An 11,089-nucleotide genomic window follows, 5' to 3' on the forward strand; every position below is an offset into this window, starting at 1 on the left:
AAGGCATTATTAGGGAAATCCTTCCTTTTTGACAATTTAATAGTGAAAACTAATCATCTGCGTGACACGGGACATTCATCTCGTCATAGCGAGACAAAGACGAGGCCTCTTCGCATGTTGAGTCTGGGATCCTGCAGCTAAGACATGGCTCTATTTTAGGATAAAGTGCACAATAAAAGCATTGTGACCGCTTAATGGTTATGTTTGTGAAACCAATACCAGTGTATTAAATCGATTTTTACTACGGATTAGAAATCTAGCCTAACCCACAGAACTCACAACTTTCATGTTCCGTTTTCAATTTAGAAGAGGAGCGAAATGGTATCTGAAAAAAATAGCTATCTTGAAATACGTAAAAGTAAGGACAACATGGTGGAGAAAGCAGGGGGAAGATAATGGTAGGGTGGGACACAATTAGGACTACTTTCTGTAAAACCTGAAACAATTTAGTGGTTCCAAATCATTTCCCAAACATTCTCTTGCGGGATTAACAGGCCAGAGAAATTGATCCGCTGAGACCTCACCTTTCAGTGCGCCTCAATAAAAGAGACATCAGCCTCGCGCGACGACTGTTTAATTTTTAATATATATGCAATAAATGTTCAATTTGTTTCCTGAAATGACGGGAAATAATAACGTCAAATTTTAAAGCCATCCATTATATGACAACGATGTGCTTGCTCTATTGCGTGGCGCTTGATTAATTCATTTTCTGATTGTGTTTGATAAAGCAATAAAGATAGCGCTTTGATCTTGACATTGTGCTCTCCACGGGGCAGGTAGACCAATTCCCCTTTAGGGGGGAAATACTATGCAGGCATAGGCAGTTGTTTAAATATGATCAATTATTAATTTATGAATTCGACGTTATTAAGCCACGCCATATCTGGTTGCCCCAAATGTCAACACCAAAATAGGTCTACAGATAAGGGCCCATATTTTAGGCCTTTACCATTAGATTGGCTATCCGATCCAAACGAATAATTCGTTTTTCAAGAATGTCACACACTACTTTAAATGTGTATGCCAACACAAATTGTATAGGTCTTCTACAGTGCACGTGTCCTCTGTTTAAAACGACCTACAATAGGCCTACACACAATTTAGTTCATAAACATCATAAGAAATATGGCGATTATGGTAGCCTTCCGGCTACCCATACCATATCGCCAAACGAACAAAAGTGGTCTATCAGCATGCATTGGCCACTGCACAACGAATACATCAAATACGCCTTAGATTGGGTAATATTCCTCTAACCATTTGATTAATACTATCGTATTCAACCAAAAGGAGGCCCATGAGCTAGAGGGACGTGACATAATAGTCGAGCAACCCTGCGCGTCCAGATGAGTTGTGGTGACAGCCCAGGGCCTCGTTTCCTAGTTGCAATGTAACTTAAACATTGCGATTATCGTACCAGTTGCGTCCTTATTTTACAAGCCAACTTTTTAAACAAACTTTTTAAACAAGCACGTAGAGAACGTTCGCTAAGTCCATCGTTAACAGATGGTCTTTAGACCATGTGTCGACACTGACAGGATCGAGAGAGAAACATCAAAGCTGCTCCTGGATCAGCCTTCTCCACTCAAATCTTACCTTAACATTATAATTATGCCATAATACTGAAGATGGATCAGCTGCTAGAGAAATATTACCACATATGGCTGCAAATATTGAGATGGCTTATTAAGCTTACCCAACAATAATAAGGTACTAAATCACATTGGGCACGTCATTGTGCATGATTGGGAAACAGATCGGCTACTAAATATACATGGTAAAATGGTTTGAAAGATTATCTTAGCGCTACGAATGCTCTGGGAAACGAGGCTCAGACCACTCGCACAGCATCCGAAGTGCATTGGTAGATGCTTTTTTGCCCTTCCTCGTCACTTTATTCACAGAAGATCTCCGCTTAACATTGAATCAATATTTAGGCTATCGGTCTGACTGTGACTGCTGCTAACTTCGGATTGAAGTTGACTACAAATACAAAGTTGTCAATGTATTTGCAATTGTTACAAACAAATGAAGGATGAAATGATGCTTCAAATGAAACCGAGATGACTGCATTAAAATATAGATAGGCTACATAGGCCTATGGCCATTTCAATCATATTGAAATCAATTTCATGTTCAATCAATTGAGTTCTGTTTTCCGACTAGGCTACGGTCTGTCATTTTTGTCAACGTTTTGGCCTCAATGTGTGACAACAGGTGTGCAATGATGTGCCCAATTTGTGATATTTCTACGTTTCCTTATAGAACCAAAAAGGGTTATATCGCTTGCTTCGTATATGGAACCCTTAAAAGTTCTATATAGAACCCTTTTATAGGGTTCTTTGATCCAAAATGGTTCCATGTAGAAACCTGCATGGTGCCATTTATGAATGATGGATACTGCTATTAAATAGTCATGTTTTTTGTTGCAAATAATATAATGTAATAAACAATTAAATAATCAACAAAAAAATACCAGCATAGCTTGAATAAATGATTGTCATTATATGCTAACATAGTTTGGAAATATGCACTGGTAGACAGGGAGGCATTTCTTTGTTTGAATAATGGCCCATGTCAACTCTGGCTGACTTCTTTACAATACAATGCAATACAACTTTGTCCATTAGTTACAGAGAACAACACAAATATGTCTTCTGCTCCATTCTCAACCTTGGAGGCTCCACAGAGGAGGAGCATCCTCCTCAGTTCATTTCAGAAAAATTTAAATAGTGAAACATAAAGTTATCCTTTTAAGATACAAGTATACTAAATATATTGTCAACACATCAACAAAACATTTATTAAATCACTGTTTTGTAATGAAGGTCTACAGTAGCCTCAACAGACTCTGTAGGGTAGCACCATGGTGTAGCCAGAGGACAGCTAGTGACCGCCCTCCTCTATGACTTCAACACAAAACCTAGGAGGCTATGACCATAAATCAACACAAAACCTCTGGAGGCTAGCCAGAGGACAGCTAGTGACCGTTGACTTCAACACAAAACCTTCCATAGACTTACACATTACAACTTCCGGAGGATGTCCTCCAACCTATCAGAGCTCTTGCAGAGTGAACTGACATGTTGTCCACCCAATCAAATGATCAGAGAATGAATCTAGTCCTGAAAGTATAAGCTACAGCTAGAGCACTGCAGTGCATAAAATGTGGAGAGTACTTGACTCAAAGAGAGAGAATGACAATAGTTGAACGGTTTTGAACAAATTAATTTCTTAAAAAATGAAGGAGAAGCTAGAGAGGGAGAGCTAGCTGTATTTCGCTGTATCTTTTTCCACTTCACTTTCACTTACTAAGCTTGCGAATGCAGCTAGCTAGTTTCGTCTACTCAAACACCCGGGCCAAACAGAGAGGGACGCTATGTTAGCTAGCTGGATATGGCTATCCAACACTGGAACTCTTCCAAGTCAAGGTAAGCTTTTGGTTTTATTCAGTGCTTGATTTGGACTGAAATTGGTGCTGGTACTCATTTTAGGTGCTGGTACTGTTTATATTTGGGTTCAGGAGCTCCACAATACTTTTGAGCTAATATTCTAAAAGAGGAACATTAGCTCAAGCGTTACAATATTGAAGGTGCTGGTACTCAGCTACGGTGAGCTCTTGCCCAAGTCAAGCACTGGTTTTATTAATTTATTGCCACTGTGATCTGCCAGTGTACACTGCTTGCTGACTGTACACTGTACTGCATGATTGTAGTGGGTATACTAACACATTAGTTCTAATAGCTATGTTTACCATGACATTAGCTAATATGGTGACAACGAAATAGGCTGTGTGTAGCAGTTAGCGGTTATGATATGAAGGTTTGGCTTGGAGACGTTTTTTTGCCTGGTCACAGACAGCTGATGTGCTGTGCACTGAAGTCCACAAGTGAAAGAAAAAGATAGGAGGTGTGAGATGGAATTATACAATGAGCAAAGTGATCATACTGGTTGTATATGGCTGCTATGAAAGTGAACTGTGTTTTTGCATGTGATCAGGGAAACGGAACAAAACGGGGATAAACATACCCAAATTTGTCCAATAGAAACTTGTTTGCAACTGTTGGACTTATGATTACAGCCGAGATCAGGAGTGTGCATGCTTGTATTGTATGTGTCACTGTCTGTCATCTTGATTAATCAACATTTTCTCTCGACCTGTGTGCATCTACGTAGTAAACTAGGCTAGGTTGGCTAGGTTATAGGGAACATTTTAGTATCATGTAGAAGCCTAAACCTATCGATGTTACATTGAGCTGGTTGAGTGGAATATGAATGACAGTCATCCAATATGCTGTAATAGAAATAAGGCCATGCTCCTTAACACAATGATCTTCCTCCCTCATCTTAAACGGCACTGACCGCCACTGGTTCTCAACAATAATGAGTCTACATACAAGGAGTACCAGTACAGAGTCAATATGCAACGCTACGAGGTAGTTCAGGTACTTGAGGTAATACAGTATGTACATGTAGGTAGGGGTATAAATTGCAAGGATAGCAGCGTATAGCAGGATAGAAGCGTATGTGAAGAGTGAAAGTGTGTCTCTGTGAGTGTGGCATCAATATTCATGTGTGTGTGAGCGTAAGCAGTGTGTGTGTGTGTGTGTGTGTGTGTGTGTGTGTGTGTGTATGTATGTATGTGTGTGTATGTGTGTGTGTGTGTGTGTGTGTGTGTGTGTGTGTGTGAGTGTAGTATGTGTGTGTGTGTGGGTAGAGTGTAATGAGTGTACATAGAGCTGGTGCAAGAGAGTCAGTGCAAACAAATTAAAATAGAAAATGTATAATAAAGGGGGCCCATGTAAATAGTCTGGGTAGCCATATGATTAACTTTTCAGAAGTCCAATGGCTTAGGGGGGTAGAAGCTGTTCAGGAGCCTTTTGGTCCCAGACTTGGTGCTCCGGTACCTCTTGCCGTGCAGTAGAAGAGAGAACAGTCTATGACTTGGGTGGCTGGAGTCTTTGACAATCTTTAGGGCTTTCCTCTGACACCGCCTGGTATAAAGGTTCAGCCCCAGTGATGTACTGGGCCGTATGCACTACGCTCTGTAACACCTTGAGGTTGGATGCCGAGCAGTTGCCATACCAAGCAGTGATGCAGCCATGCTCTCAATGGTGCAGCTGTAGAACTTTTTGAGGATCTGAAGGCCCATGACAAATCTTTTCAGCATCATAAGGGGGAAGAGGTGTTGGTCATGCCCTCTTTACGACTGTGTTGGTGTGTTTGGACCATGATAGGTCCTTTGTGACCTATCATGCTGCAGTGCAACACCCCTGGACGGAGAGAATGCTGTGGGGTTAAGGGCTTTGCTCAAGGGCCCAACGGTAGGGGAAAGTTTTGATGATGTGAACCCAGCAGCCCTCCAGTTGTCAGATCAATTCCGCCTGTTTTTTCCCAGCACCCGGCCCAGGTTACCTACTGCCAGTACAGTATGGATTATCGCCTGACTGGTTCCAGAGGATAAGACAATAGGAGCAAAAACACGAGTTAATCTTCAGAAATAAGCATGAGTTAATCTGACAAAATGAAGACAAAATTCTGTGCATACATATAATTATTATGATGTAGAAAAACAACTCACATACAGCTGTTGTCAGCAGCAGCTAAAAAACAGATGATCTGCCTGGGTTACTGCCAGACTGAGGAAAAACATAGTATGTTAAAAGTAATGTAATGCTTAACTAGGCTTTTGAATCACCAATACTTATTATACATCATTTATTGTAAATAATGTATGCATAGGCCTACCTCCTCTCAGTCAGCAACAGTCTTCTAAGGCTTCATGAAACATAGTCCCCTCAACTGATTCCACACTAAAATACTGAAATAAAACTAACAGTTAGCAAATGTCCTTTGTTAGATTGTGTCTGTAGCTCCATTTGGTATAACCCATAATAAAAAAACAATGTTTATTTGAAAGAGTAAACATTAGCCGGCTAGCTTGTAAAGTGGCAGATTCAAGTAAATCCTAGCCTAGCTCAGCGTTTTCTGTTTAATGCTAAATTAGCAAAATAAGTGCTGTGGCTAGCTAGCTTACAAACGTGCTCAAATTCTAATAACATAACACAGCCTATAGTTTATCATATGAATTTGCCTTCCTATATTTTAAATAAACAATCTACTTTGCTTACCTTAATACATTGAAAAATAACTTGCTTATGGGCACGGTTCAACCACAGTACTCTTGCTTATTCATGCTAGAATGGCAGTTGGTTTTGAATTGACCAAAGGTTTTATATAGAACCAATTTTTTGAATCTATGCTTTTATGAAACACATTTTTTCCTCCTGCTAGCTAGCACAATGTGGCAAAATATGAATTCGATCTTTCCCTTGCCATAAAGAGCTAACGTGTTGGACGTCAGCTTGCCATTCTTCTGACCAGGCGAATTCATGCAGCAGTATCATTAATATGTATATAAATGTCAATGCTAAAAAAAAGCTGAAACAAATTAAAAGGGCATGTTAGCTGTCATTTCAGAGTTTGATGTGACCGAGTTAGCTTTTGATAGGCTAGATGTTGTTTTCTACATTCCCCATTACACTCTGGGGTAGGGATTAGAACCCTCAAGGTTATTTGCCTTCACAGGGTATATAGTACAGTAGCCTATATATAAACGTTGTTGTTTTCTACAATCCCCATTACACTCTGGGGTAGGGATAGAACGCTCAAGGTTATTTGCCTTCACAGGGTATATAGTACAGTAGCCTATATATAAACGTTTTTAGTAAAGGGATCTTTCATCTCGACCAAATAACCAAAATGATCTATATTGAACCCCAAATATCAATTTTTCTAAGTGTAGGAGCTGATCGGTTGTCCGTAGGCTATTGTGGAATCATTGTCATGTTATGGTAGATTGGAATGGAGAAAGCTGATCTGAAAGCAGCAATGCTTTTCTTTCAATCCTAACAGTAGCGAACACATGGTCTAACAACATACTTAGCGAACATTCTGTTTACATGCTTGTTTGGGAAACACTCTTCCTTAAAAGTTGGCTCATAAATCTACCACCTCTCACAGTCTCAAATCAGAATTAGACATTCATCCATGCTTCTCAAATATCAAATTTCGAAGTTGTTTCAAATGTCAAATGTTGAAGTATTTAAGGTTAAGTTCAGGCATGACGTCTAAATTCTTAAGGTTATGCATTCAATCCGAATGGTTGATGTAAGGGTTAAGGTATGGAATATGAAAACAAAAATATCAAAAACAACTTTCTATTGCTGCATTCGAACGTGCAACCTTTGGAATCAGAGGCTTATAGCCTACTTGAAGGTAACAATGCTCAATGTTGCCCCTAGTGGCCGGTGTCCACATCATCTCCCAATGTCCTCAGAAATGAACAGAAGTCGAACACTGATTTGACCTGGCTGCATAAATAACGATGCATCTGATACCATCATTGTGATGCTTAGTTACATCGTAACTAGGAAAAGAGGCCCTTATCCGATCAATTCCATAGGCCCCGTTTCCCGATAGCGATGGAATTTAGGCTTACGGGTGTTTTAAAGATGTATCTTTCGTACAACGACCGAAGATGTTTACTGCGTTTTTCAAAACACCATGCAGAGATAACTTTGGGCTAAGTGCGTCGTTGAGGCATGTATAGATACTAATAGAATCGAAAGAAAGGCGCTGCTCTCGGGATCATCCTTCTCCACTCAAATCTTACCTCAACATTAGAATAATTACACAATACTGACAACGGGTCAGCTCCTAGAGAGATATTATCACCAATGGCTGCAAATGTTGAGGTGGCTTGTTCTAATGCTTACACTGATAATAATGCACTAAATAAAGATTTGGCACATAATTGCGCACACGTTAGGCTACACATCATGAAATATAGCCTATTGAGGTAGAAATGACATACAGTTTCCAGGGAGCAAAATTAAATACAATTAAATAAACATTACATTGATTTCTATATCATTTAAATATATAGGCTTATGTAGCCTATACTGTAGGTAGGCTATTTATATTTGAATGCAGGCATCTCGGTTTTCATTTCAAGCATATTTTTATCCTTCACTTGTTTGTAACAATTGCATAGACATTGGCAACTTCATTGTGATGTTATCAGCGGTCACAGAGACAGATAATCATATTGATTCTATGTTTAGCAGAGATCTTCTGTGTATAAAGTGACGCGGTAGGGAAAACGCATCGAACGACGCACTTATCTCTTCTGCGAGTGGTCTGAGGCAGCCGGTAAATAACGAGCATTTTCAAGTACACCTTTTGTAACGACAGTTTTGGGAAACCGCTTGGAGATAAAACAATGCTCCTACGAAGGTTCTAACGAGGAACTTAGCCTTAAGATGCTTTTGGGAGACCGGGCCCAGGCCATTCAGCTAAGAAACAAACATACAGTACCTCCCCAAAAGAAAAAGGCTTTATTTTCTAAATAAAGCATTTATTCAGTGGACATAGTTTGGCTATCAAGTCAAGCATAAGGAACAAGAGATTAGCCTACATAAACACATCATTTGTAGCCTGTTCACTGGTCAGCGGGTTTGCACCCGCTTCCACCACCTTAAGTGTTCTACTACATTTTGTTAATGCATGTTTATAATTACCTTTTTGTCTGCTTGACCATGCAAACATATCACCATGCAAACGAATGCCGCAACAAGAGCTGCCAATTATTTACAAGCTACAATCAGAAATCAGCATTTATTGCATTATTGTATATTTGTTTTATATTTTCGATGCAATTCTGAAAGTCCGCTATTCTAAATAAATAGCATTAATATAATAGGCTGTTTGATCCCCCATTAACAGAGCTAATATAAGGTTTGAAGGAACTATAGATTCACCCTTATCCCTTTTCCCCCTTCCACCAAACCAAGCCTTTTTACAAGTCTTCCTCGCTTGTGCCAATTTTCGTTGGTTTCAGCCCATTCCCACACCCTGTTTGTTTTGGTCAGATACAGCTGCACAGACCTATTTTTGCCGATTACAACTACATTCCTTTTGAGGTAGCCCTTTCCCTTTGGCAGTCCCCCCCTCCGCGTATACCCTGTCAATCGCACGCATGTTTTCTTCTATGTCTCGACGCAGCTTCAACAGAAAACGTTGATTGATCAGTTTTGAAATAGGTTAAAGAGGTTAAAGGTGGAAAAAGTTAAAGTGCGGCTTTCAAGGTTTCCCTGGCAATTTCTTTGTTTTTGCGAAAATGCTGTTATTTTTTTTGTCAGTGGTGGTAGCGATTCGACAGCAGAAAAAAGTGGGTTGTTGAACGAAAAAATAGAGAATTGTGGACTAAATCAAATAGATACAATTATAGGAGTCAACAAAAAGCCTACATTTTATGACACAAAAAAATGTAGCCCTACATCATTTGTCCCTTCCACAGACAGGTGCGTCTGAACACTCACGCTTTTATGGAGTTTATGGAGCATTTCTTCTCCTGCACTTTTGCATTGCAGTGAATAGAAAAAGGAGAGGGCCTTTTCATCGAAATCCTGATATCACATTTAAGCAACAGCAATGCAAAAACGCTATATTTTGTTGAAATAATCTGAAAGCTAAGCCTAAACTGCTTTAAAGCAGGAACAAATCATTTTTTTCTACCACAGAATGTCTAGATTTTTCCACATTTACATTTTGCAATGCATGAATTCACTCTAAGTTCGGCTATACGCTATAATGACTGTGGTTTAATGATATATGGTCCTTGAGGACCTGACGTAGGAGAAATATCATGCACTGCAGTGCTCATATATTGATGTTGCCATATATTGCGATTCCCTCCGGGAATAATATTTTTTTAAATAAATCATGCTGCAATATACTCTTCCATTCGTTAAAGGAAAACGACACACATTTCATAGTTCGATGCGTAGCCCATAGTTAATGCAGCGATTCAACCAATAAAACACGCTGTCTTATAGCCTCGGCTATAAAACTACAACATTTCGTGTAGATTCTGATGTTTTATAACAGCAATACGAAAATGGCCTATAGAAAAAAAGGGCAAAAATACACATGCTATAGCCTACTTACTGTGACGATGTCCTGCTTTCCCATCTCAGATCTTGTCAAATGTGGTGTGTTTTGTCTCGACCATTTCTCAGAGATTCACTTAAACAAGTGGAAACTTAGTGTCCTGCACGATTTTATACACGATGAGCCGTCAGTAATGGGATTATTAAACAAAAACGGTTTCAGGCGCTGGCGTTAACCTTTTTTAATGCCTAATTAGGTTTTGCAACGAAATAATTAGATTCAGTATTGCACTGCCTATATTTTCTAATGATATCTTTCCACAATCTCATCATTAGGCTATATGACCATCTTGTCAATCATATTTAAACATATATTTAGTGTCAGAGTACAGTAGATGATTTAAAAACATGTTGGCATCAAATACAGCATTATAGACGAAACGAATTATCCTACACACAGCGACAGTCAACTCCACACTGCAGAGGGGCAATGGACCCAACTGAAGGGCTGACCGCGCCATCTAGTGAAACCATAACAAAACACAATTGTTCTGTGAATACAACCATCACATGGCCTCATTTACAGGTTAATTGAAACATTTAAAAAACTGATTGAAAAGCATGCGGAAAAGGGCACGGTGCTGTCCATGGTGCTGAAACCAATCTGCAGCTGTTGCCTGGGCCACAGTCACTTGATGACTGTTTTCCCCATGGTCTCTGATGCTTTCCAAGCGATTCTCGCTGTTCTAAAACCCATCCAGCATCTCGGTATCACAAATATTCGCTGCATATTAGGGCTACATATCTGTGTTTTCAACCAGCGTACTCCCTTGATGTCACAGATCTCACCCCAGGGCTTGATTGCATTTACAACAGATTTGATTTGATTTGATTTATTTCACCTTCATTTAACCAGGTAGGCAAGTTAAGAACAAGTTCTCATTTACAATTGCGACCTGGCCAAGATAAAGCAAGCAGTTCGACACATACAACGACCCAGAGTTACACATGGAGTAAAACAAACACACAGTCAATAATACAGTATAAACAAGTCTATATACGATGTGAGCAAATGGGGTGAGAAGGGAGGTAAAGGCAAAAAAAGGCCATGGTGGCAAAGTAAATACAATATA

This window comes from Oncorhynchus nerka, linkage group LG5 (assembly GCF_034236695.1).
Source record: "Oncorhynchus nerka isolate Pitt River linkage group LG5, Oner_Uvic_2.0, whole genome shotgun sequence".
NCBI classification, from domain to species: domain Eukaryota; kingdom Metazoa; phylum Chordata; class Actinopteri; order Salmoniformes; family Salmonidae; genus Oncorhynchus; species Oncorhynchus nerka.